At 36.5% G+C, this 27,928-nt stretch overlaps 1 protein-coding gene and 1 pseudogene across 2 annotated transcripts in view; one reads left to right on the top strand and one right to left on the bottom strand.

Annotated features, from left to right (window-relative positions):
* Positions 1–27,928, bottom strand: part of LOC145266521 (uncharacterized) — an 870,907-nt gene that overhangs the window by 612,066 nt on the left and 230,913 nt on the right. The window lies entirely within an intron of this gene.
* Positions 21,953–22,069, top strand: LOC145266858 (5S ribosomal RNA; annotated as a pseudogene).

Here is a 27,928-nt window from a genome sequence, read left to right on the forward strand (position 1 = left end):
CGATATGCACAAACTGCAGCACATTATGTGAGGTGTGCTATAGGCCTATTACCTCTACATTTGCTCGATAATCGTACATTCCTATACTTTTTCTGGTGAAAGTTGACTGCCAAAACCTGTAAGAATCAATAAAAGTTGTAAAATCTTTTCTCTCTATTAAATTCCTCCTGTCCCTGCTCCCCATTTACACCGCCGGTTCATCATTCACGAGGTACTAATTCGAACGCAGAACCGATTACGGGTTTTGTAGTTGCATACAAAAACTGAAATGCTTCCTATTGCGGGAAACGCACCACGCCTAAATTATACATTGCTTATTTGCAATTTATTTCGAAAAATTATTACACTAGGAAAAAAACGCGATTTTCTGCTTTTCTTGGTGATTCTTTTTCTTTTCTTTTGTTCATCAACATATATTATATAATTTCCTTTCCTCTTAGTTTCGTTTCGTTCGCTGTTTTCTTTTTCTGTTTACGGTTTTTCGATTACAGACTTAAAGATTAATTTTACGGTTAGCGCATTACAAAATGTAAGATGTCAAATTTTCCCTTAAAGCGATTACGCACATATCAATCTCGATTAGTAACAAATCGTTTTATGAGTGCTTTAAAATAGTCACCGACTCGGATAGAGAAATACTACATTTACAAATGTAAAGAATGCATTTCTATATGCATCTCTAAAAACCCAAGTTCCAGTTTACTGCGTTTTGTATGCTTTCGTTTTGTTTCTTTCAAGTTCCCATCTTTCAGATTTCATTGCGATTGTAACCATCGTTACGATATTACTAAAAGCAAAATGAATTTCACTACTGACGCTTTTCTTAGCACAAACAAGGTGTTTTCTTTTTAGTAATATTTACTACAATATCTTAGGAGCTGACTCTACTAATTATCTTTGACTTATACAAAGAGAACTGATATTTATCTCGAAATGCATTTTTACTTTGGATTTATTTAACTTAAAACATTGACTGAATTGGTAAGCTCACCGTGCACAATATTTCTCATAACTTTTTTTTCTCACGTGTACAAACACTTTCTTCCCTTGGAGAAATTAAGTTTTGTCCCTCTTTTCAAATTCCTATTTCAGTAACCTAAATTGATTAGTGTGAAAGGAGTTTACGAATTTCTGCATAGAATGATATGCCGGTACATTATAACATTAAATCTAAATGATAGTGTTCCTCTTTCTTAACGGGGAAGTAGGTTGTTTTATTTATTTATTTATTTTTTTTTGTTTTTGTTTTACGGCAATCTTTCTACATTTTAAAGTTTGGGTTATTTATTTCATGCTTCGGCCAGAGTCTAATCAGGATTTGCACAGAAGGTGCGTGAAATTAAATGGCGTTTCTAATTTCGGCAATAAAGGGTAGGCGCACCGTTATTCTTTGGATTATATTCGTTGGGCTGGGGCACAATTAAAAAAAAATAAAATAAAATGGAGCAAAATTTAAGTTTCCATTTTTACAACAACCGAACAAATAAGGGGATTGATCTACTAGGATTTTTTATTAGAAGCTGAGCACTTATTAAAATTATTTAATTGTTGAATTTTTCGCATTTTGGTTAAATTTGTTAGTTTGCAATCAAAAATTGAACGCATGACGAAATTATAAAAGAATAGTACTCATGCAGAATTTGACACCCCCCTGGTTCCATTCCATTCAACCGGATTCAGCCGAGCGTTGTTTAAATGTTGAAACACTGACTCAACATTTTATTCTATTTTGCATAAATAATTACTTAATTCCTTAATTAATTAATGCTGGAGTATTTTTTTCGGTTTATTTTCTTAACATCTGCTGACAAAAATTAATTTGTACATTCTCTTGAAAAAAACTTTTCTCTACTTTCACCTAACTATTTACAGTGTTCATATAAAGAAGTCATCTTTTCTTTTTATAATAAAAATTCCGTTTGCAAAAAGAAACGTTTAATGCCAATTTTCTTTTAAAAAATTGCAAGCTTTCCTGAAAAAAAAAAACTTTCCGCTAACAATTTATGGTTAAAAAGGAGTCTTTTTTAGGAAAAAAACATTGCAGAAAATATTAAAAGGAAATAAACAATAAAAAATGCAATTTTTCTTGGGGAATGTGTTCCATTTTAACCAACTGAGCAACAGCAACGCGTGGCCGGGTAAAGCAGTTATTATATAAACAGAATGAATATTCTTAATTTTGACCCTGAAGATAACGTAGACCTGATGTCGTGGATTCTTCGAAAAAAAATCTTTACATAAGCCTGTGTGCTCCCATGTAGACAAGGATGTTTGTATGAATAAATCTGCTATAATTACGCTCTGTTTGTTCATTGAGCACTTCTTGATGTATACAGAACTCTCAACGGAGTCACATATAGGAAATTTCAACTATATAATCATAATCTCTCTCTTTCTCTCTTTATATATATATATATATATATATATATATATATTATGAGTTCAAAGTTACGGATGATGGATAAAAATTACGTAAGAGATATTATCAACATTTATATAAAGATTTTAGATATATGTTTTAGTATTATTTATTCTTCATATTAATCTTTGTTATGCAACATAAAGGTGAGACAATATATATATATATATATATGTACATATATTATGAACGTATACATCTATATATTTCTCTCCATGCACACACACACACACATACACACACACACATATATATATATGTGTGTATATGTGTGTATGTGTGTGTGTGCGTTTATATTCATATAAGCGTGCTGAAATACAAAAGCTAGCATGGAGTCTAGCATGGTTACTACTGATCGATACACTACTATGGAATGCCCTAGTTTCTGCACGACCTAGCAACTGGTATTGACTCGGCCTCCTAGCAAATGACTCACAAGTTAACCAATGGGATATGTGCCGAAGTCGGACAAGTCTCCTGTGATTTTAACCGAAACAACTACCAGAGGAAAGAAATAGGAAAACAGTAGAGATCCAAAGAAAAAAAAATGGGAGATTCCGCTGCTCAATGGATACATCCAATGATTTTCTTGCATGGAAACTAAGCGTTCCCAATCCAGGATCGGAACGTTGAATAAAAAATTCTCTTGGAATTTAATTACAGTGCCCGCCTCATCGGCCTTTCATCCGCTGAACAGAGAAAAGCTCTTGGTTGGTTTATTGTATATAAGGGTCTTCTTTTCTTTGCGGAGGGAGAGGTTAGGGTGTGTAGTGCTCCGTCGGTCATTGGTTGCATAAAACCTGAACATCTTAAGAGTCGCTAAAATCGATAGACCCGTGTAATGATGGTAACGCTATTCTGTATCAAAGAGTTTACTTTTAACAGAAGCGTGATAGACTGACGAACATCCTATGTTAAGTTTAATCATGACAGACCTGCGGGCATTTCGTTTCGCATTCAAATACACCAGACACACGAATTAGTGTCTAGTTTAAAGAGTAAAGAGGCATTAAATTACCGAAAAAGTAGGTATTAATTTACATTAAAACTAAAAAGCGAACGCTGTTAATACTTAACCTTGAATACCTACATTAACTGCCAATATCCTACAGTATTTAAGGATTACTTAAAAAAGAATGTTATATATTATAACGTAGTAAACAGGTCAAGTGAGAAGAAATACATTATTAATAACTTCTTTACTAACTTAACGTTGAGGAGATATTTTCAAAACTATAATGGATGCATCTAATATAGAAATCAAGTCTTAGCCCCGGGAAAGGTACCCCCTTCCTTTTTAAAGACTTCGACTGAAGTAAATTCAAACAAAAAATAGAGATCGTACGATTTCATCTATAATATAAATCCTATCTGTCTGAGGCCCTGTCGGTGAGGCATTAGAATACGCCGACTGCCCTCCCCCCTGCAGAGGGTAAAAGTTCCTCAATGGGCATCCTGGATATGACTTTAAACTATAACCAGTGGTGAGGCCCCAGCTTGTGGGCTTTGGGGAGTGTGGAGCCACACTTTAATTACCATTGCTCCCAGGTCCACTCTGACCCGGAGTGGTAGTACCTATTAGAGTCCCAACTATGGGTTAAATAGAAACTGATGTGAAAATAACAAATATATTCTATTAATTTTTTTTTCTTCAAAATCTTTGGATTCGGCATTAAATAACCCGAAAAGGGTTGATATGACGCAAAACAAAAACAACCAACCAACCAACCTATCCGTCTGTTTAAATCTATGTATGTATGTATGTATGTATGTATGTATGTATGTATGTATGGTTTTTAAATCAGTATGTATGTAAGTCTGCCTAAAACTTTCGACAGAGGCAAGGGATTTCATGAGATTAGGCGTGTTTTGAAGATCGACCCTTCGAACGACAAGTGTACAAAAAAATTGGTTAAAAACATTTATTTCCTCACCCTCAACTGGGCACTTTTCTACAAGGAGGGGTCGCTTTTTCGCAACTGTTTTTAGTCTTTTCGATCGACTAGTCTTAATTTAAACCTTCGCTGCTTTCGTTTTGGCGATGGACGCAACGGCAGAGACCCACTTTTTTTCGCATTCTCTTCCTCCTTCGCGATGTGGGTTCGAACCTTCCTGCCTATTACCACTTTTTTTTATTTTTCATTTATTTTTCGTCTGTAATCTAAATTTCACCTCTCTCTTTAAATGCATGCATGTATGTATGTATGTATGTATGTATGTATGTATGTATGTATGTATGTATGTATGTATGTATGTATGTATGAATGTATGTCTACCAAAAACTTTTGACAGAGGCGATAGATTTTCACAAGATCGGTATCGTTTTGGAGCTCGGCCCTTTTTGACGATAAATATCGAAACAATGCCTGAAAACATTAATTCCTTCATCCTCGACTGGGCACTTTTCTACAAGGAGGGGTTGCTGTTTTCGCAGATATTTTCGAAGGTCACTCCCTCTTTTCGATTGACTAGCCTAAATTTAAACTTTCGTCACTTCTGATTTGGCGATGGGCGAAACGGAGAACGCATCACTTTTTCCCCCGTTCTTTTCCTCCTTCTTGGTACGGGTTCGAGCCTGCCTACATACCACCACATTTTATTTTTCCTTAACAAACACCTCCAAACACCCGGGCCACGCCGGAACCCAAGCTAGTTAGTAGATAAAAGAGAAAATAATTAACGAAACGAGGAGTAGGTATGACGTATCTTGTGTGATTAAAATATGTTGTTGTGAGAAAAAAAAACCTGTGTTAAAGCTGAACTCTTCCGAAGTGTATACATAAACCGAGAGTTACGACTCTAGATATAGTCAGTGTACTCTGTAGCAAAATACGGCGGGTGTTGCTCCGCCAAGTCCCAGCCGTCTTGGCCCGGGATCCAAAAGTGTAGTATTTGTCCCGGTAGATGCTGCAATCAAAGTTATATGTGGGGTTGCTCCCACATATCAGACAATTGCTCTTGAGCAATCAGTTTTGGTCAATGAAGGGGAAACCCTTCATACCAATTGTCACTATCCAGTTCCCTTTCTGGGGAGCTGGTCTCTCTCTACGCTCCCACTCCACGTTAAAAAACGGCCTTGTGTCTAATTTGCTCAGTGGAGAAGCAAATAAATACACAATGCACTTTGTAGTCCGCCATCTTGGCAGTACTTTCTACGAGTTGCTCTTAGTATATGCTGTGTTTCAATATATGTTTACCTGTGCAAACCGATCTCCTTGAACGTGTTTTCATTAGTAGGGCTATGACAAGAGAATAATCTTTTCGTTATTTTGACTCTCGAGTAGATATCAGTTAATATCTTACATGTTTTTAGATAGAGTGAGGTGGTTCTCGATTAGTTAACTGTGTCTAACTGTGTCGTATATATACTCGAGAGTCAAAACAATGAAAAGAATATGCTGTTGTCACAGCCCTAGTCATTGGTAATTCTTTCGTCGTCACATCAATAGTGAAAAGCTAGTGCTTGTCCAAAAAAAAAAAAAATTAATAATTATGTACGGTGAAAGACAAAAACAAACTCATGCACCAAAAATCACGTAAAGATGATGAAGTAGTTTTAATTTTAAATAAGAAGATACAATTTTATGACACAGCGAACGGTGGCGATATCACGAGACCATCTTGAAAACTGACCGTACGAACAAACGAGAAAACAAAAACAATTCAAACTTGCGAAATTTTAGAAGCCGTTTTTAACATGTGGATGGTTGGCAAATCCAAATTCCATTACATATTATTTTCTATTTAAAAAGAAATTACTTGATCAATTCATGTTAATTTTTGGAATACAATATTTTATTTCCATCACGATTGCGTAGATCAGACTACCGTTTATATATAGTATATTATATTTTATATGATATAGATTTTTGATTATTTTTAATATAGAGTGCTTCTGGAAAAGTGACGAAAAGGCTTCATGAAAAAAATGTCTATTTATTCAGCTTATGGTCAATGTAGGGGAAACCTTCATACCAATTGTAACTATCCAGTTCCCTCTCGGGGGAGCTGGTCTCTCTCTTTCTCTCTCTCTCTCTCTCTCTCTCTCTCTCTCTCTCTCTCTCTCTCCTCCCGCTCCACATTAAAAAACGGCCTTGTGCCTAGTTTGCTCAGTGGAGAAGCAAATAAATACACAATGTGCTTTCTATCTATATATCTATAAAAGTGAGAATGCGTATGTGTATGCATCTGAGGACTACTCTCAACCTATATACTCAACGAATTGTTGATCTATATACTTGAACTTAGGTACCTAGAATATTCAGACTGGCGGAAAACTGTTTTTTATTACTTTTGATTTCGAAAAAAGTTTATAAAGGTATTATTTTTTAAATTAGTTACTGGGCTGGGGGCGTCATCGGATTTTTTTCCATTTGTCAACTGTTTCACGATTACGCATGCTCAACATGCTTCCTTATCTTAAGAATAAGTAGGTTTGAAAACACTTTGTAAAGGTCGCCAAAGCTGGCCTAATCGTTATCGTACTTGGTTTTGGTTTCGATCGAGCATTTTTTTTACTTACAAAAAATGAACTGGATATAAAAACACAATACCCGTATACATGTCTCATCTTCTTTCCGTTTTTTTTTTTTTTTTTTTTTTTTTTGCTATATTGAGTATAATATAACAATCAGTAGATGATTGGGTCTAATAATAATAAATGTGAAATCTGCATAAATTAAATATTATATTGATGCGTGTTTTACGACAGGGCAACGCAAGGTGGCCTGCTAGTAAAGGATATAACTGAGAGATTAATCCTGTGAAGTTTTAGAAATACATTCTTAACGCGAGGACTTTTGAAAAACTCATTTTTTTTTAATATAAAAAATACTTCACCAATTCACGGGATTTTTGGAATACGATATATTCTTTCCGTGATGGTTACATACATCATACAGATTTTGCTTCCTTTTTGTTGTTGTTGTTGTTGTTGTTGTTTCTTTATTGGCGCAGCTTTTGTATAATAAACTTTCTCAATAAGAGAGAACAGAGAAAGAAAGAGAAAGCGAATGAGAGAGACAAGGAGAAATGCTGAAAAAAGAGATAGAACTAGTGCAATATATCGATGTATAGGAATAACTGTGTATCATTTTGTCAAGGCTGCGCAGTGGATTAAAAACTGCGTCCACTGCGCATCCGTTCGCATTAAACATCATTTTCTCCTGTAGGTTTACGTTAGGTTAATGACGTATTAAGATAGGATGATGAAAGAGAGATTAATGTGTTCGACGGATTATCGCACCACGAACGGCGACCCCTATCGCCGTCGCTACCCGCGTTTTGACCACAGCCGACCCGTAACCTGCACCACCCACACTATCTTGCGCCGGTCAATTACGACTGCCAGTGCGAGCAACCAGTAGAGCTTCCTATTTGGTAGCGAGCGGTTATCCTGGTCAATGAAACGAAGTTGTTCGGAGCTTGCGTGTAAACTGGTTTTGTGGACAGAGTTTAATGACACTGTCATGTCAATTATACTTTGGCGAACGAAAGAAATACATAATTACAGAAAGATGAACGGCATGTTCAGCTGTATGGATATTGAGAAAGACTAATCTATTATTATATAAAAGGAACTTTGGGGTGTGTTTGTATGTATTTGTTGTAAGTTCATTTCATATCGAATTCGAAACAGCTGGGTCGATTTTTATGAAATTTCCCACAAATGTACGTTATATACCTGGCAGTGTTCTTAGATGGGGGTTTTATCGCAATGTTTTCGATAATTATCGATGATCTATAATCGAAATAATCTTACGAGATTAGGCAAAGGTCATTTTGACTAAAGTTAATACCTTATAGAAGCTAACATCACAAGTGCATTTGAGAAGTTTTATTACAATACAAGCCAAAAGACCCGACATATAGAATCAACGGTAGGTTCTTTGATATGACAGGGGCACATTCGAAGTAGATGTTTCTGTTTAGAGAACAGTTGAAACATAATACTGGACTTTTTTCATTTTAAACTTAAATTACAGCCATTATCACCAAACAAACAGTAAGGTCGGGCATATGAAATCAGCAGTAGGTTGTTTTGTTTTGTTTTGTTTTGTTTTTTTATATGGCAAGGGCGCGTTCGAAATAAATGTTTCTCTTTAGAGCACAATTGAAGCCATTACATATGAAAAATAATTTTATATGATGAACAGTAGATTCTCTACAGTGCAATTTAGACTACAATGTATTGTGGAGTAAGTCACTGTGGGAAGGCGTGTGAAGGTTCCTCCCGATGCTCTACGATGGTTTCCCAACTAGAGCAGGCCATCAGTCGATTTAATTGAAAAATTGGCTATTTCACTGATATGAAAAATAATTTTATATGATGAACAGTAGATTCTCTACAGTGCAATATAGACTGATTTCACTGATTTCGATGACAATAAAAATATGGAAATGTGAAACGCTCCTATATCATTATTTAATATCGGGCAACATCGAGTTTCATTAATAAAACAGTTCTCGTCGTAGGACAAGTAACATTAATTCCTCTGCAGAACTGTTTTATGCAAGTTTTATTTTATCTTGCAGATATTAAAATCATGATACAATACTGGTATTTTGTATAGCATCCTGCTTAATTGATGTATGTAGACTATGGGTTAAATTAAACGCAAATCTAAACTATCTAAACTTTTAAATGGGGGGGGGCAATGTAAAGCTTCTAAAATCCGCCTGAGAAAATAAAATTTGGAAGATATCTATTAGTTGATTTCTCATAATTATTTATTTTTTAAATTAGAAGTTTATGAATCTATATAAAGGGCCAAGATATAAGGAAATCCAATATTTAAGAAGCATTTGATATTGAGAATTTAACATTTAACAGTTGAAAAGACCAGACAAGTGCATTTTCTTAATAAACATATTCATTTATTAAAATTGTAATTTTCGTATCATAAGAGATTCTTAATGCAGCAAAATCCAGACCGTTATATTTAAAAATCTTATTATCAGGTCCTTCTTAAACAGTACATTTTCTATTATTTGGACCCATACGTACGAAGAACGTTTCACACTATTTTGGCACTTAAACCTCAATGTATGCGCTAACATTTAGAACGTGCGAAGCTTTACACGAAAAAAAAAAAAGAAACAATATGACCTGGGTTTTCCTTATAAAGAATGTGTTATGATTCGAAAATTAGATTTTTTATAAATAAATTTTGTGAGGGGTTTGAATTTCGTTATTTTATTCAAGTTAATATGTTTATCAAAAATGTACTTGTTTGGTATCGGAAAAGTTATTATCAGTTCTAAATCGTAGTCTTCTTAAGATTGAAGGTGCAATCTTTAGTGCAGGCAGTAATACAGGTTGGTCAACTTAAAACTAGCCCGATCTCTCTAATCTTTCTCTTAACGACAAACTAACACCACAAGACAAAATGCAACGCAATTCTTTTTTCCAACAAGATGACGCTACATGCCAAAATTCAAAATGACAAACACTCGGCAGATGTCGGCGATCAGGTTGACTTTGGTGTTGTGAGAGGTCATGTAGGTAATGTTCTTCACTTATTATCAAACGAACTAGTCCAACGGGTTCAGGTCGGGGGATGAAGGATACAGTGAGAGAAGCTACAAAGTCGTATCACTCCTTCCGAAGCCAAGCCTAGATCTCTTTGGACCTGTGGGCCGGCGCCGAGCCCTAATGCCACACCCAGGGTCTGCCAGTGACCACCTGATTGTACCAGGGGATTACCATAATCAAGGTACACTTTGGTTTTGATTTTCAGGATTTCGAAGATGTGAGATGACATGATGGTGGCCTCACTTGAAACCACACTAAAGGCCATAACCGTGGACTGAAACTTTTTTTTCGTCACCCTGAGCACGTCCCTGTTATTCGTGGCAATCACGAAATGCATTTTAAGGGTTTTGGCAATGGGCATATTGTTATAACTTTAATCGGTAGAGAGCATGAGTATTACAGCGACGCATCTTCAATCTCACACGTGTAACATTGTGTTACTTTCCGACATGATAGAAGATTCCTGTCGCTCTTTTTTTTTTTTTTAATTACATTTTCACCCCAAACAAGGCACATTGCCACTTTGGTGTAGGGGGCTACTATCAGGGTCAGCAACTACGGGGGCAATATGTAGGGATTTGGGCAGCAAGATGTCGGTTCATGTTGCACTTGAACTTCTGCATGTCAGTACAGTTAGGGAAGCATGATCCTGGAATGGAATTCCAGAGTCTAGCGGTTCTGGGGAAGAAACTACTGGAGTAGAAGGATCTTTTGCATCTAGGGATCTCTACTGTGTGGGGGTGGGATTTAGCTGCCTGTCGGGTTTGTCGAGGGTGTCTTCGTCGTGGGGGCACAAGTGTCTGCAGTTCGTCAGAGCACTCACCATTAAAATACTTGTAGAACAAGCAGAGGGATGCAACGTTTCGTCGATGGGACAGAGGCTGAAGCTTAGATGCCAGTTCAGGGCCTATCAGATTGGCGACTCTTTTTTTAACCTTGTCTAGGAGCGAGAGACTAGTAGTAGACGCACCAGCCCAGATGTGACAACAATACTCCATACATGGGCGAATGGTGGCCTTATAGAGATACAGATACAGGCAACTGACAAACCGGTTTTCATTAAACAGAAATGGGATCAAGCCATATTTTCTACTGCAACAATTTTATCGTTCAACACTGTACTTTGTACGTCTGACCGTCTTTGGTATTCACGTTACCAAACTACTCTGTAATATTTTTTCTACAAACTTTATAATTGACATATGGACTTGTAAAAGTAATTCGGTTTTTTTTTAGCCGGAAAAAAAGCTGATAAGAGGTCAAAATTGAAAAATTGAAACTTGGCAAGCAGAAGTCTACTTACGGATGCGCAACTATGCATTTTTACGTTTAACTGAATTAATTTGTCACGAATTATTATCCTCTTGTTCTGCTGTAGAACTAAATGTATAGGTTTCGGTTCTAGTCGATGGCACCCATGGCGCATTTTATTTTGAACTTTTGAAATCACTACTACATACGGTGGATACTATAATAATCAAAATAGAATTGGCTTCATAACAATAAATACGAAACTAAAATATCATATTGAAGCGTATGTTACGACCGGGCCATTTTGAGCGACCTCCTACTCTCAATATAAATTTTGGTGTGTGTGTGTGTTTATATATATATATATATATATATATATATATATATGCGTGTGTGTGTGTATGTGTGTGTGTGCGTGTGCGTGTATGTCAGGGCAGGTCATATGCTACTGGTACCATGTAACCCAGTACTACGTGCCTCATGGCCTCGGGTCACCGGCGACTAAACTGGTTTCCCCACCAGACTTGTTTGGTGAGGAGGGTGGCTACTCTCCCTGAAGGATTAAAAACAAGGCCTTCCAAAGGGCGAATGAACCCTTTTTCGGAGTCAACGGCCAACTAGCACCGTGTGTGTTTGTGGGTATGTATGTGTGTGTTGGAGTGGAGAGGGCTCCCGTCAGCCGGTTGTGAAGCAACCTTTATAGGAGAAGCAAATCTCTGATTTAAAAAACCATAAGGCGGGAGACCAGTACCCGCATTAAGCTGGTATGCAGATAAACTTGTTGCTGGCTATCATGCTCTTGCTTGTTGCTGGATCTCAATATCTTGAACCGAGAGAGAGAGACTTAGCTGTCGTACAAAGCTTAGACTCTGTAAAATCATATGTGTATAGATACTACCTCAGGTATTTGTCCATTAGAATGGTCCTGTGGCGATGGAAGTCATTTTTGGGCTCATGGACTTTAAGTGTCTAAGGGAATGGCCCTCGTCTGACAAAACGTTGCAATCATCGTATGTGTGTGTTTCATTCTTTAGATATAGTAAACAATACTTTATTAGTTTTGGACAAATCTCCTTGACTTAAGCGTGGTTAATGAAGGCTATAGTTAGTATTAAACGAAAAGGAGGTAAAAGAAAGCATACATAATTCTTCGTCGAAATACAGATCCTTCGATTTTGTGAAACTTAAACAATAGGTATTTCACAGCAATCATATGAGGTGCCTTAAATAAGATTCCAGACTTTTTTTACACGCATTTAAAATTGTTGTAGACTCATGAAAAGTATGTATGTTATTGCTATACATCTTATGAGAAGGCTGGCCATTTTTTATGATTTCAGGTTCAAACGAAGAGGTACAGCAGGAATTTGAATACACCCTACTAAAGCTTAGTAGTCACAGCTGGTGAAATTTAATAATGCAATCTTTAAAACTTGGAAATAATACCACAAAATTGAACGCTTCAGACTGCTTTTGGACCATTTTGCATGAATCTAATATCAGTTTGGAGTGGCGTGAGAGATTCAATGAAAACAGAGTCTTTGAGGCGTTATGAGAGGTGTGGAAGGAGTAAAGAATTCAGAACACCAGAGTTGATTGGCTAAATAAAGAATTGAATGGATGAAAAGTCGTCGTGTGTCTATAGACAATAAGTGCAGCGTTTGATGTCAGTGTGGGAACTGTATACACACTTATTCACAGGGAATGGAAGATGTAGAAGCTTTGTCCCAAGATTTGTCAGAAAAGATCAGGAATAAAGACGTTGTCATGGGCATCAAGACAGTTTCTTACCCTCCCTATAATCCAGACATTTCTCTCTGTAACTGCTGGTTATTCTCTTAGCTCAACGAAAACCGTTGGAGGCTGTCGTTAGGAGACAATGAAGGAGATGAAAGAAGCCGTGAAGAAGAATATAGTGGGATTTTCCGGAAGTTGTTGGATCGGTACAACAAGTGTATTGCAGCCGGAGGAGATTACTTCGAACGGGAAAAATAGTTTAATGTATGTGGTATTAATAAAATATGCCCATACGAAAAAAAAGCCCGGAAACTTATTGAAAGTACCTCGTAGTTGATATGTCGTACATTGTTGCTTCTATTAAAACGTCCTTTTCCCCCCGGAAGCTTTTGCCACGTAATAATTAGGTATTAAGAGAGAATAATGGAGGGGAAGATTAATCTTGTCGGGGGATTATCACATTCCGAAATAGTATGCGGAAGAGGTTAGGTATATCCGGGATCGTCTTCCGTTTACATCCCGTTGCTCAGCATCACTTATTATCTGTCAGTACTTGTCGGTCATTTTAAGCTCGTAGATGGACGAGCCGACGTCATCGGCTTTGTTTTCAGGTCAAGGATCCAGGACTTTCCTTAACTTCGCGTGAATTCCTTTAAGCCGGCGGTTCGGATAGGGCTTTAATACCAATAACATATTGATTATACCTTCAGGCTCAAATGTGCGATACCGTGTCTCTTTACGTTAAGCCAACATATTATAGCACATTATTTGATTCATTTGTTCTGTAGAAATATGTTGACTGCATGTTAAATCATATCAAATTGGTGCAAAATTGTGTTGCAGGTTTGTAGAAAGGATGTTTTGAACAATTATATTCAATATGAGCTGCTAAAAACAGCCTATCCTGCCTTGACAGAGTACAAAATAGACTTCGTGGCTTAGTGGGGGATGCCTTTTTATCTACCCTGCAACCTCTCTCCCACAGAAGAGACGTTGCGAGCCTATCCTTGTTTTATCGTTATTTCCATGGCAGATTCTCGTCTGAACTCCAATCTCTGGTCCCCCGTCGCCAATCTTTCACGAAAGACACCCGTCTAGCTGAATCCACTGTGAAAAATTTCCCCCACTCTTTATCTGTGCCTAAATCAAAACGTGGATTCCATGAACGAAGCTTCTTTCTTAGAACTGCACGCCTGTGGAACTCTGTTCCGTCTGCCTGCTTCCCACCGGACTACAACTTGGATGTCTTCAAGTCCAACGTTAACAAATTCCTAATGAACCGCCCCCTTAAGTAAACACTTCATCAAATCTCCACACTAACGTAATGTACTTGCAATAACCCTTATCCCTGAGTGGCTTCCGGGTCTTAATAAGTGGTGATCACTGTGTAATATATATATATATATATATATATATATATATATATATATATATATATATATAGGCATTACTTATACAGGCTGTCTAAAAAGTAACTGAACGGTTTGGAACGTAAATACGTCGTTTATTTTTTAGGGTATCTTTCTTTAAAGCTCATACAATCAAACTAAGACATGGAGGATTTATGTAAAATAAAATGAAAAATTCAAACGATCTAAATTGATTAGTAACTTTTCTATTTGGAAGTCAACGAAAATATTTAGTTGTCAAAGGTCAAATAAATTTGTCCGTAGAGCCCTGAAAATTCCAATAATCTAAATTGATGAAAAATAATGTCTTTTAAATGTTGCCCATTTTCAGTTTCACATATTTGTGCTCTTTTCAAAATCTTATCCATGACAGATTGCAGAATCTTTGGATTGCGATTTAACTCCCATATTTCGTTCCTGCTTTTTTTTCCTTCACTTCTTGCGGGCGTTGATGGTTTGACGTTTCGAGGTCTGCCAGCTCGCAGAACGAAATAAGGGGGTTAAATCGCAATCCAAAGATTCTTCAATGTGTCATGAATAATGTTTTGGAAGAAGCACAAATACGCGAAGCTGGAAATGAGAAACATTAAAAGACATTATTTGTTTTAAATGAAAATTGTATCAATTTTGCATTTTTTAAAAAAATTCCTAATGTCTTAGTCAGATTTTGTCAAAATTGCAGAAAGAAATCATCAAAAATAAATAATCTATTTAAGTTAAAAACCTTTAGTGATTTTTTATCACTATGATTTTATTTATAACTTTTTCTTTTATATTATTAAAGTATCGTGCATATTTTATGCAATATTAGCAAGGAGACCCGACTTTGCCTTGGATATAATGGTGATTAACGGATATTTAACGCTTCCATATTTTATTATCATCGAAATTAGTGAAATCACCTATGTTTCAATCAAATCGATTGATTGCCTGTTCTCGTTTTTGGGCCCACCTGGAGGAAACTTCACATGAACCACACAGTGTTTTTGTCTGCTGATTATATATGCCTGGGTTTACTGTTCTGCGATGATAATAGCTTGAATTTTAGTTAAAATTTCTAAAGTGCACTTGTGATGTTAGACTGGGTAAAGTGTTTTCTTTGGTCAGAATCGATCGTTCTTCTTTCATCGGATTATTTCGATTATTATTTATCGATACTTATAGATGACTTTCCGATACAAAACCTATCTAAGAAAATGTCCAGCCACATAAAGTGTTTTTGTGTGAAATTTTATCAAATATCAGTCTACCCGTTTTCGAGTCTATAGGGAACAAAATCGCAGACACACATACAAAGTTCCCTTTTATGCAATAGCAGAGATTTTCATTCACTTTTACATTTTTTTAGTAAACTTTAAAAAAATAATTTTCTATCACAATAATGCCCGGCCTTACACAACACTACTAACCAAAGATCTAGAAAGATTTGGCCATAAAATCTCGCCATATCCCAAATATTCTTCTTGAATTATGACTAAATTCGAGAATTAAACAACAGATTGTCTTATTTTAACAGCAAGAGAGTAGATTGAACCTGAGTTCGGTTCAAATTTTGTATCAAATCCGTAAGGAAAAAGGAGGAATCAGCTTATAATGAACAAAGGTCGTTATTGTTATGAATAAATTGTTTTAAATTCGCACATTTTTCAAAAATTTCTTTTTGAAGTGAAAATTTATATCGCCAAAAATCTTTGCACCAACGTCATATTTTACAAGCATATAAGTGTTTATACAGGTATAAATTCAACTTTTTACAAAACTTAGATATAGCTTGTATTTTTTTTTTTTTTTTTGGTTTAATCCGCAGACCAATTATGTATGATACGAAAAGAAACTGGAATCTTAGGGAGATATCAATCATGCCAGTTATTATAGGTGCGGCAGTGTTGCTGTGAAACCTGAGATAGTTATATGAAATAAGTCAGAAAGAGTGGCAACCTTGGTTGAAGTGAGTGTTCCTAATGATGGCGGTCTGAACAGAGCTGAAAGAGAGAAACAGACCAAATATCAAGGTCTCGCGTATGATATTAAAAGAAACTGAAATCTTAAGGAGATATCAATCATCCCAGTTATTATAGGTGCCACAGGGCTTATGAAGAAGCACCTGAAGCCCCACCTAACTAATATTCATGTTAAACCAAGTCCAAAAAAGATCTAGACAACTGCACTTAAGGGAACAACGGGGATAGTAAAAAGAGCTATCGGTTAGTTTCAATAAAAAGGAGGGCAATGTTGGAAGTTGGTGTTACTGCCCCATACCCAGCGCTACAATCTTCAAAGGTAGAACATTTTAAAAGACGTATAAGTTCAACTTATTTCCAAAGGTTAGATGTCGTCTATATATATATTTTTTTATTCAGCATACTAATTCTTGGGACATTCAGAACACGACTTTTTCTTATCATTTCTAGCTCTACTCTTATATAAGGGGACTTTGTCTGCGTGTATGGAGTTGAGTTCGTTCGTTATGGACTTCTTAACAGCGGGGCCGATTTTTTTGTAATTTCACACAAATGTAATTTATGTGCTTAGCAGTGTTCTTATATAGGGTTTGAATGTCTTCGATAAATATTAATAATAGATAATCGAAAAAGTCCGATGAAAGAAAGAACAGGCGATTTGGACGAAAGCCTCACTTTAGATGCGGATTTGAGAAGTTTTATTATGGCACAAGCAAAAGTGCCGGCATATAAAAGCAACAGTATGGTCTTTTTTTACATGGGGGTCACCACTTATCAAGACCCGAAGGCCACTCAGGGATAAGGGTTATTGCGTGTACAGTAATCAATGAGATAGTATTGTAGTAATCATTAGTATTGGGGGTTTTGATAGAGTATCTTACTTAAGGGGGCGGTTTGACGGGAGTTTGTTTATGTTGGACTTGAAGACGTCCAAGTTGTAGTCAGGGGCATATTCGAAATGAATGTTTCTGTTTAGAGCACAATTGAACCATGATACTTGATATTAAGTAACTGCTGGTAGGAATTTGAAGTTTTCTCCCAGAATGGGCAATTCTACTAATTTCGATGAAAAACTATATCGGAAGTGAGAAACCTTCTTTGATTTTCATTCAATTCCGAGAAATATCGGCTCCCCATGTGGATGTTGTATAGATAGATAGATAGATAGATAGATAGATAGATAGATAGATAGATAGATAGATTTATGGGTGTTTATTTATTCATTTTTTATAAGCAATTCTGTGGTGTTTTTTCACTCTCTGAGTGCTTTAAAGGGAGAGGTTATCTGCCCTTTGTTTGTATCCTAGTCGCCGCCACAGTTTTGGGATGTATTATTTGTAATGATTTTACTATTTAAATATTTTTTTTAATTATTTAATTATAATTAGAAAATATTTAGTAAATATTTGAATGATAAATTAATTACACAAATATATATATATTATTATTATTATTATTATTATTCAGCATACTAAATATATTCGAATTTCGCTCTGCTTCTCATTGAGCACTTTTTAATAAACACCAGGCTTTCAACGGATTTACGTCTAGGAAAGTACAACGATACAATTATTAAATATATATATATATATATATGTGTGTGTGTGTGTGTGTGTGTGTGTGTGTGTGTGTGTGTGTGTGTGTGTGTGTGTGTGTGGATAGATAGATAGAGAGAGAGAGAAAGAGAGAGAGAGAGTGAGCAGGAAAGAGGTGGGAGAGAGAAAAGGGCATGAGCCTTCCTGGATTTCAAAAATAAATATCAGCTACGTTACTTTCTAAACAATCCATGGCCAACTTATAGTTTAAAAAGTAAAAAACAAAAATGTCTTCTTTTACAAAATGGCGTGTGTTTAAGAGAGTGTGACCTAATAGATGCGCATGTGTATAGGGGAAATGTTGTTGAATGCGCATGTGCGAATATCGGTTAGTGACCGTTTGCAACAATTATGAAAAGATGGCTATCATATCTGATTTCTCGCTAGTAATTGAGCATGATAACAACACGCACGCAGATGTAAACTTTAAAATACACACACGTACATATACATACATACATCTGCATATATATATATATATATATATATATATATATATTGATTGATTGATAAATTATATAGATATATATATATGCATATATATAATCTTCCTCATTGTCTCTCTCTATATATACAAATACACGCACTAACAAATACATACATACATATATACATACATACATATATACATATATATATATAATAGATATGTATGTATATATTCATACATATTATATGTATCAATGTGTTATCCAAGATCAGAAAAATATCGGTACCGTCGGTTTCAAATTTAATACAAATACAGAGGGGACTGGTCCTTAGTCATTTACGTTGGACTCTATTCAGCCTTATTCTGGTACCGATGTTTTTCTATGATCTTCTGTAAAACACACACATATACATATGCACATATCTATGTTTGTGTGTGTATAGTTATTTGTATGTTCCTATGTCAGTTCATGTCATATGCTACTGGCACCATGTAACCCAGTACTACCTGCCTCATGGTCGGGTCACCGGCGACTAAACTGGTTCCCCCACCAGACTTGTTTGGTGAGGAGGGTGGCTAGTCTCCCTGAAGGATTAAAAACAAGACCTTCCAAAGGGCGAATGAACCCTGAGGGAGTGGCACTCGTCTGACAAGACGTTGCAATCATCATCATCATGATCATGATCATGTTCGTATGTATGTCTAGAAAGAGTGAAGATTGTGCAACAATTATGACCGAAGTTTGGTCCCATATCTTTTTGATTTGAAACTGACGGCACTGATGATTTTCTGATCTTCTGTAACACATACATAAATAAATATTACAAGCTTATATCCAAAGACTTTGCTGGGATTCTATATCGTACAGCCTACACAGCTATACATACATATATAAGTAGATTTTTAAGTGCACAGTGAACGGGGCATGAAACACTGAATACGTTCAGCGTTCCGCTCCATCCCATTTAGCCCCAAATGTCCCTAGGGGACGTAAAATCCTGGTAAAAATGAACAGGATTAGGTAACAATACATAGGGCTACTTAAAAGTATTGGTAAAACAACGACTTTTAAAAACTAAACTTTTATTTGAAACCTTACGACACTAAACTGTTATTACGTAAGCAATGTGAACTTCATAAGGGGCACATGAGCGCATGTCAGGGAAACCTAGGAAAACGTAAAGGTAACCAGTTACAAATGGTCTGATTCGAAGCCGGGCTTAACAGGTAAAATGCCTGGGTAAACGTAGTCGAATGAGTACACTAGGAGATGAGTTACCTTTATGAAAAAAAAAGAAAGAAAATCAAAAGCTTTTCAGTCAGTCTTTCTCTAGGAGCACTTTTGACGGGAGACACTGTAATATTGTTGAGATGATATTAGCGAATGTCATCGGTTTTCAACTCTATCAATTCAAGATAGTTGCTCCGAGCAGCTCCTGTCCAGATGTGGCAAGAGTACTCCACTTTAGGACGTACTCGGCTCTGATGCAAGTAGAGGCTTTCATCGGCAGTGCGATATCTACTGGAGGACTAGTATGATCAAACCATTTTCCCAGCAACTTTGGCAATGGATTTGATGAAAGCACTCTGTTTTTGATCAGCAATGAAGGTCAAACCAAGGAGATTGGCTAAAAATGGATGTTTCTTAAGACAAGGACCGTTCATTTCAATTGTGGCAAGATGTAGGTCAAAGCGTTGACAATGGAAAGAGAGATGATTCGTGTGGTCTTATTGTGGGGAAGCGCGTATGTGCACGTGTAAGAAAATCAGCAGCAACCTATGATAACTGACTAGCGAAACTATTAGCAGTAGCCGCTTAGCACATACGCAAATTAATATATATATATGTATATATATATATATATATATATATATATATATATATATATATATATATGGGAAAAAATTAACAGCATAACAGTATATAACGGACTCAGGACCAATAAACATCAAAGACTATTTGTACTCTGATTTGGTTTCGCATAAATTTAACTGATTTTGTAAAAAAAAAATGTTAACATGAAAAGATTGTTCTTACACGACTAAGCTTAACCATTTTAACACTGATTATATGATTTAAAAAAAAAATACGTCAAAAAACATATTCTAGCTATTTAGAATTTCATTGTATTAAAACGTTGCATTTAAATATTAAGAAAAACACGTTGGAATTCCTTTATTTTTTAAAAAACAAAAACATAGAAAGAATAAGTAAAGGAAGGAATGTTCAACGGGGGAAAGAAAAAAATTATACCCTCGAAATTTTGAACCGAATATCCAATTAAATAATCTTTATTTAGATTTAATTAATCATGTTTTATTGTGTAAATTTTTTTAGATAACTTTTCTTGTGTTTACTTATCGGAGGTGGGTTTTATTAAAATTCTTGTAAAGAACTTTCTTTTGAGTGGAAGGTGTGTAACGAAGCGGTGCGTTCCTATTGTAAAAAAAAAAATGGTGTGAGGTAAGAAAATCAGCAGCAGCAACAGCCTATGGTAGCTAACTAGCTGATAGCTGTCTATTAGCAGCAGCAGCTTAACGCATATGCAAATTAAAAAATGGCCAATACGTGGTCCACTAATGGAAACGATCGGACGCGTTTTGACTCTTGTTCAGCAAATGCGAAAATGCACCGCGTGGTCGAAAAAGCAGAAAGGCAAGTGACGGTAAAGACACGTGCATAAAAAAACGTCTCGGCAGACATGTTCGACCCGTGAGTAATATTTTTAACCGCAGTGTAGTGCGTTGTCGAAAATTACGCGAATGAATGCTTTTTGTATTCACTTTAAAAGTCGTATTTTTATGCCCTTCCATGTTTTTTGTTTGTTTGTTTGTTTTTTTTGTTGTTTTTTCGTTTTTTTTTTATTCCTCCGACGGTAGCAGACAACGTGCGCATCCTAATGTGATATGTAGCGACACGATTACAGAGTAACGGCCATGTTAGAATTGCACCTTATACTTACTTTTTATTTCTTTCGTTACTTGATCTCTCATCATTGAGAACGTAGCATGTGAGGTACCTTTTTTTTACACGGTGGTCACCACTTATCAAGGCCCGGAAGCCACTCAGTGATAAGGGTTATTGTAAGTACAGTACGTTAGTGTGGAGATTTATTGAAGTGTTTTCTTGAGGTGACGATTCATTAGGAATTTGTTTACGTTGGACTTGAAGACATCCAGGTTGTAGTCAGGTGGGAAGCAGGCAGACGGAACAGAGTTCCACAGGCGTGCAGTTCTAAGAAAAAGCGTTGTTCATGGAATCTACGTTTTGATTTAGGCACAGATAAAGAGTGGGGAAATTTTTTGACTGTGGTTTCAGCTAGACGGGTGTTTTTCGTGAAAGATTGGCGAGGGGGGACCAGAGATTGGAGTTCAGACGAGCACCTGCCTGTCGTGTGATTAAAATATAGTGTAATATTTAAAACAATTTAAAGAGCTAAAGTGTTTTTTGTTTTGTTTTGTTTTGTTTTGTTTTGGGTTTTTTTCGTGAAATATACAACAGAAGCTAAACAGCCTGATGCGGTAGATCCAGTACTTGACGGCAAACGTTGAACCCGCGATCTAAGGATAAAATACTAACTTCTTTCCGACCCATTGTATGCGATGGATATATATTATATACGGCACAATCATGTTGAAACGCCGGTTCCCGTCAGATCACCAAAGTTAAGCAACGTTGAGCCTGATCAGTACCAGATGGATGACCATTTGGGAAGACTAGGCGCTGTATGTGTTTTCCGCTTATCTCGGCATTGCTTCCAGTTGTTCGTAACCTTCACTTGCCACTCGTATTCAACAATGTTGACTCAGGAGTGTTTTGCTTAGTGATTGAGCAACTCTTGCCACAAAAGTATTACGTGCAGGCACCCTTACAGTGGGTATACATAGACTGCCAAGACTCAAGGAAACCTATGCGATGGATAGTTGATGTTATATATTGACACTAAATATTGTCTTTCCGTGTTATATTCCCCAGAGCATGTTAATATCGTCCAACGGGTATGGATATGGAGTCAAACGCGCAAACCAAATGATGTACGGGGCGCAGATAAAGAGGAAACAAGAGATGATTATTATGTCTTTGAATATGAAATCTAGATAGAAACAGCTGCGTTGGACTTGCACGACTGTCACTTGTCATATCTAGGCGTTGGCGATATGACTTTAAGTTATGCCATGACAAAACACTTAGTCTGTTACTCTAAGCAGCACTAGATACAATGTTAACGCATTATATATATATATATATATATATATATATATATATATATATATATATATATATATATATATATATATTACATTTTCACCCCAAACAAGGCATGTTGCCACTTTGTTGTAGTACTATCAAGGACATAAGCATCAGCGGTTGTTGTAGTACTATCAGGGACATAAGCATCAGGGGTTCTGTGTAGGAAGTTGGGCAGCAAGATGTCGGTTAACGTTGCACTTGAACTTCTGCATGTCAGTACAGTCGGGGAAGCAGAGACCCGGAAGGACGGAAGGAAATTCCAAAGTCTAGCTGTTCTGGGGAAGAAACTACTGGAGTAGAAGGCTCTCTTGCATCTAGGGGTTTCTACTGTGAAAGGGTGGGATTTAGCTGCTTGTAAGGTTTGTTTGGGGTATTTACGTCGAAGGAGCACAAGTGCTTGCAGTTCGTCGGAGCATTCACCGTTAAAGTACAGGCAGAGGGATTCAACATTTCGTCGATGTGACAGAGGCTGAAGTTTAGCTGACCGTTCATTTTGGCGACTCTCGTTTGAACCTTGTCTAGGAGCAAGAGACTAGTGGCAGATGCACCAGCCCAAATATGACAACAATACTCCATACATGGGCAAATGGTGGCCTTATAGATGTATAGGATACTTTCAGGCGTTAATACCTTTCTAGCACGGTAGGGAGAACCCACCTTCTACGCAGTGGTCCTGGCAATGTTCTCAATGTAATTGTTCCAATTCATGTTTCCTGTGAACGTTAGGCCGAGGAGTTTAAAAGATGTGCTTTCAGATAAAGAGTCTTTGGTCATTGCTATTGCTGGTAGGGAAGGTTTCCTGTAATTATTGAAGGAAATAAGTTTAGTCTTGGCAGCATTGAAGGTGACCATTCATTATTGTCGCCAGATAGTTATGTTTCTAGCCAATTTTTCGATATTTGTCTTATGAAAGGTCGAACTTTAAAACGATACTGATCTTGGTCAAATCCGTCGCCTCTATTGAAAGTTTAAGGCAGACATGCAAACAGACATACATACATACATTTATATATTGGTAACTAAATATTTGCGACCCAAACTGATGAAAAATCTGAATACCCTTTATGTAAAATTTCAAATATTTAGACCAGAAATCGTTTGAGTAATTTGGAAGAGACCGCAGAGGTCAATTTTTTAAAACTTTGACCCCTATTATGACCCCTTAACATTTATTGTTTTGGGCTCAAATCAAGTTATTAAGTTAGATCCATGTCCAAGGAATCTATATCTAAAATTTCAAGTGCATAGAGCCAAAATTGTCGGAGGAGTTTGGTAGAGTTCTCATAAGTCAAATAGTTTAACTTTGACGCCTTAATCACCAAATTTCTGGCCACAAATCAATCACGTCGATTTTCCCAAATCTCAGTACCATGTATATCAAATTTCGAGTCGGTAGACTAAAAATTGACAGAGTTATTCCGTAGGGAAATGCACACACACACACGTTCACTTTTATATATATATATATATATATATATATATATATATATAGATAGATAGATAGATAGATAGATAGTTAGATAGATAGATAGATAGATAGATAGATAGACTAATAGATTAAACAAAAATACATACGCATACATAAATATATATGGAAACAATTTTTGGTTTACTGTAAAGATTTTACGCAAATATTATGCAAATATGAATCATGTAGAATATCTGTATGAATTACACGTAATAGTTAACTAAAGATGATCATCCAATAAGAAAATCGAAAAAATCTAATAAGGAATTAATTGACATGAATGTTTAAAAGAATATGCAAATTAGCTAGATATTTTGCTAGTGAATGCATTTCCACAACCCATATAAAAGAAAATTGTATTTTCTTTTTAAATAAATAAAAAATAGGGGGTTTAATATAAATATCAACACACACAAAAGAAAAACGAATTTATAGGAGTATAGAAGATAAATAGATTGGACCCAATATAAGGTAATGATTTAAAAGTTTTTTTTGTTTGTTTTTTTTTTATAAGGAATTACTTGTACGCCACCACCGAGAATCGAAACCAAAATGTCTAGCTTACGATTTATTGTTGCCTCTGCCGTTAATGACTGAGCCATGAAGACATGTTTGCTGCAAGACTAAAAATTTAAACATAAACCAATAGCTACTACGTTATGCATACATATTCGTAATGCCGACGTATGACCGTCCACTGGCAAATTTAATTTTCACACTTTTCTACGGATTTCACCGGTCTAAGGCCCAAATAGAAAATGTCACATGGGTTCAAATACCTTATACATGAACTGTAATGGCTCTAGACCAAATACTCAAGGAGAACTTTGGTAGCCATTTTTTAAAACAAAAATATTTACGTATACATGAATATATATATGGACATAATTTTGTGTTTACTATAACTAGGGCTGCGATAACAGCATCTTCTTTTCATTGTTTTGACTCTTGAGTGTTTATCCGTTTATATCTTATATGTGTTCATATAGACTGATGTGGTTCTAGATTGATTGACTGTTACTTGAGTGTAAAAAGAATGAAAAAGAATATTCTGTTGTCACAGCCCTTACTATAACCTTTTACGCAAATATTACGCAAGTATAAATCATGTAAAACATCTTAATGAATATAATTACGCGGAATAGTAAACTAAAGATGATGATCTATAAATATAAAAGCGAAAATGTATGTATGTATGTGTGTTCGCTTTTTCTGTGTGTCTACAAAAGGCTTCTTTCAGAGAAGCGGTCGGTCGGTTCACAACTTTTTAAAACTTTTTATATAACATATGAATCGTAATATCTCAGAGTTAACAACGGAGTTCGCCTGTCTATTTAATTTGATCGATTTCGGGAAGATAAATATTCAACATTTGTCGCTCGCCGCATGTGGGTTAGTCTTTTTCCTATAACATCTTGAGGGGGGGAGCGTTCAGCAGTAAATGAATACCATCCCGCAGTCAAACTTGACCTCATTAACTCATTAAAACGGGCACCTGCTAAATCCAAGTAATTAAATAAATTCAAACGTGTTTCCGGTAGCATCTCGCGTTGGGGCAATGGTTAACGCACTTTTTTTTTCACACTTTAATTTACAAATTTGCCTCAACGGTTCGGGTTCGATCCTCATACTTACTGTTTTTAACCCCCCCCCCACACACACACACACCCTCAAACACCCGGGCAACGCCGGGTACCCCTCGCTAGTTATATAAGAAAAACGAAAAAAACTACTAATATGGAATTAATTAAAATGAGTGTTAAACAATATGGAAATTTACTAGATCTTTAGCTCGTGAATGCAATTCCACGACCCATATATAAGACGGTTGTATTTTCTTTTAAATAAAAAGAAGACAAGGGTTTCCTTATTTCTCTCTCAGCCCTCAGGCCAAGATGAAATAATAGTATCTTTTCTAATGCTACACTTACGTAAATTGGTCATTGGTCAATAATACGGGAAACCCTCTATACTGAGACTATTAATATTTTTGGTCCCTACAAGAGTGCCCTTTTTGCACTTATCTTGGGGATCTGGTTTTTCCCACATTAAAAACGACCTTGTGTCACATTTTGTTTTCGTGGGGAAGCAAATAAATTCTAACAGAAAATGTTTTTTTTATAATACGAATATCAATACACAAAATAAAACAAATGTATAATCCTAATTATTTCCACGATCCAAAGAACGCCGCAGCCCACAAGAGAAATGCCAATCAAGGAACCGGAAGTCTAAGACTCGAGTTTCGCCCTCATTTAACTTCCAGTTCGTTGGCTAGCATGGCTCTTGCGAGCTGCGGCGTTCTTTGGGCTGTGGAAATAATTATATAAAACCTCTCATATTCTTAAAATTATATATATATAACACAACTTCATTTACTCACATTAATCAAATTAATACACGAAAGTATTAATTTATGCGTAAACTGTAAGTATTTACTTCATAAGAGCTCAATACGTAGGTAGAGCGAGTAAGTAATTTATAAAATATATATATATATTTATTGAGATTGTCGGACTGACTTCCTCATCTTGGTTGTTATAGTCGCAACGTTTCGGCCGTTTTGCCCTCCGGCCTTCATCAGGTGTTTTGTATCGGACTGGGGAACTGTTTGTTAGGAGTCTCGAACCCAACCCTTTATTATTATTACGGGGGTACCCTGTTCGGACTCCAGCTAGGCTCTGGGGCATAGTTGTTGATTCTCTGTTTTGAATGTTGCTTTTCACCGCCTTCGTTCAGGATTGAACTCAGCACCTTCGGTAACTGTAAACTTTGATACAACGTCTAGGACCACTCAGCCATATGTCACTAGAACAATTCTTAGTTAGTTTTTGTTAATGTTAAACCTATGTTGTTATTCAAGGTTTTCTCTCTCTATTAGAGGTGTCCAAATTGCATTCAGCTCTACGCTTGGTTTGCTCAGTAGGTTGTTATGTCCGAGCATGTAAGCTGTTTCTTTAAGTTTTCTCACTTTCCAGTGGGTCTCTCTGTTTATTATTTTTACTTCATACTATAGGGAGCGATGGTCTCCCCTCTCCATCCAAACATGGTTGGCTATACCCGATTTTTCCGTCTCCGCTTTAGTTGCCGCTTTTCGGTGTTTTTCCACCCTTACTTTGAGGGGGCGGCATGTTTCACCCTTGTAAACCTTTCTGCAACTGCATGGGATGGAGTATATGCAGTTCTTGGTCATGTTCTCCTACATGCGGGGCTTCACTCGTACCAGGTGTCGTCTGAGTGTTGACTCGCACTTGAATACCGTCCTGATGTTGTAGGGGGCACATATTCTCTGAATCTTTTCGGAGATGCCTCGTATATATGGTAGGCAGACCGTTGGTGGTTTTTGGGTTTCATTCTCCTCTATTATACTATTAACACGTCTGGTGGATAGTATGCTATCGGGGTAGTTGTTATGACGGAGGGTATTCTTCAACCTGACCATTTCTTGGTGGTATGTAATGGTGTCGCAACTTATTGTCTCTGCTCGATGTTGTAGGCAGCGTGCGATTCCATGTTTGATCGGCCCTGTCGGTGGGGCATTAGAATACGCCGACTGCCCCCCCCCTGCATAGGGTAAAAGTCCCTCAATGGGGGTCCTGGATATACCCTTAAACTATATCCAGTGGTGAGGCCCCAGCTTGTGGGCTTTGGGGAGTGTGGAGCCACCCTTTAATTACCATTGCTGCCAGGTCCACTCTGACCCGGAGTGGTAGTACCTGTTAGGGTCCCAACTATGGGTTAAATAGAAACCGACGTGAGAACAACAAATATATTCTATTAAAAAAAATTCTTCAAAATCTTTGGATTCGGCATTAAATAACCCGAAAAGGGTTGATATGCCGTAAAACAAAAACAACCAACCAACCATGTTT

The sequence above is a fragment of the Euprymna scolopes genome, chromosome 41 (genome assembly GCF_053919585.1).
Source record: "Euprymna scolopes isolate OS-2025 chromosome 41, ASM5391958v1, whole genome shotgun sequence".
Lineage (NCBI taxonomy): Eukaryota > Metazoa > Mollusca > Cephalopoda > Sepiida > Sepiolidae > Euprymna > Euprymna scolopes.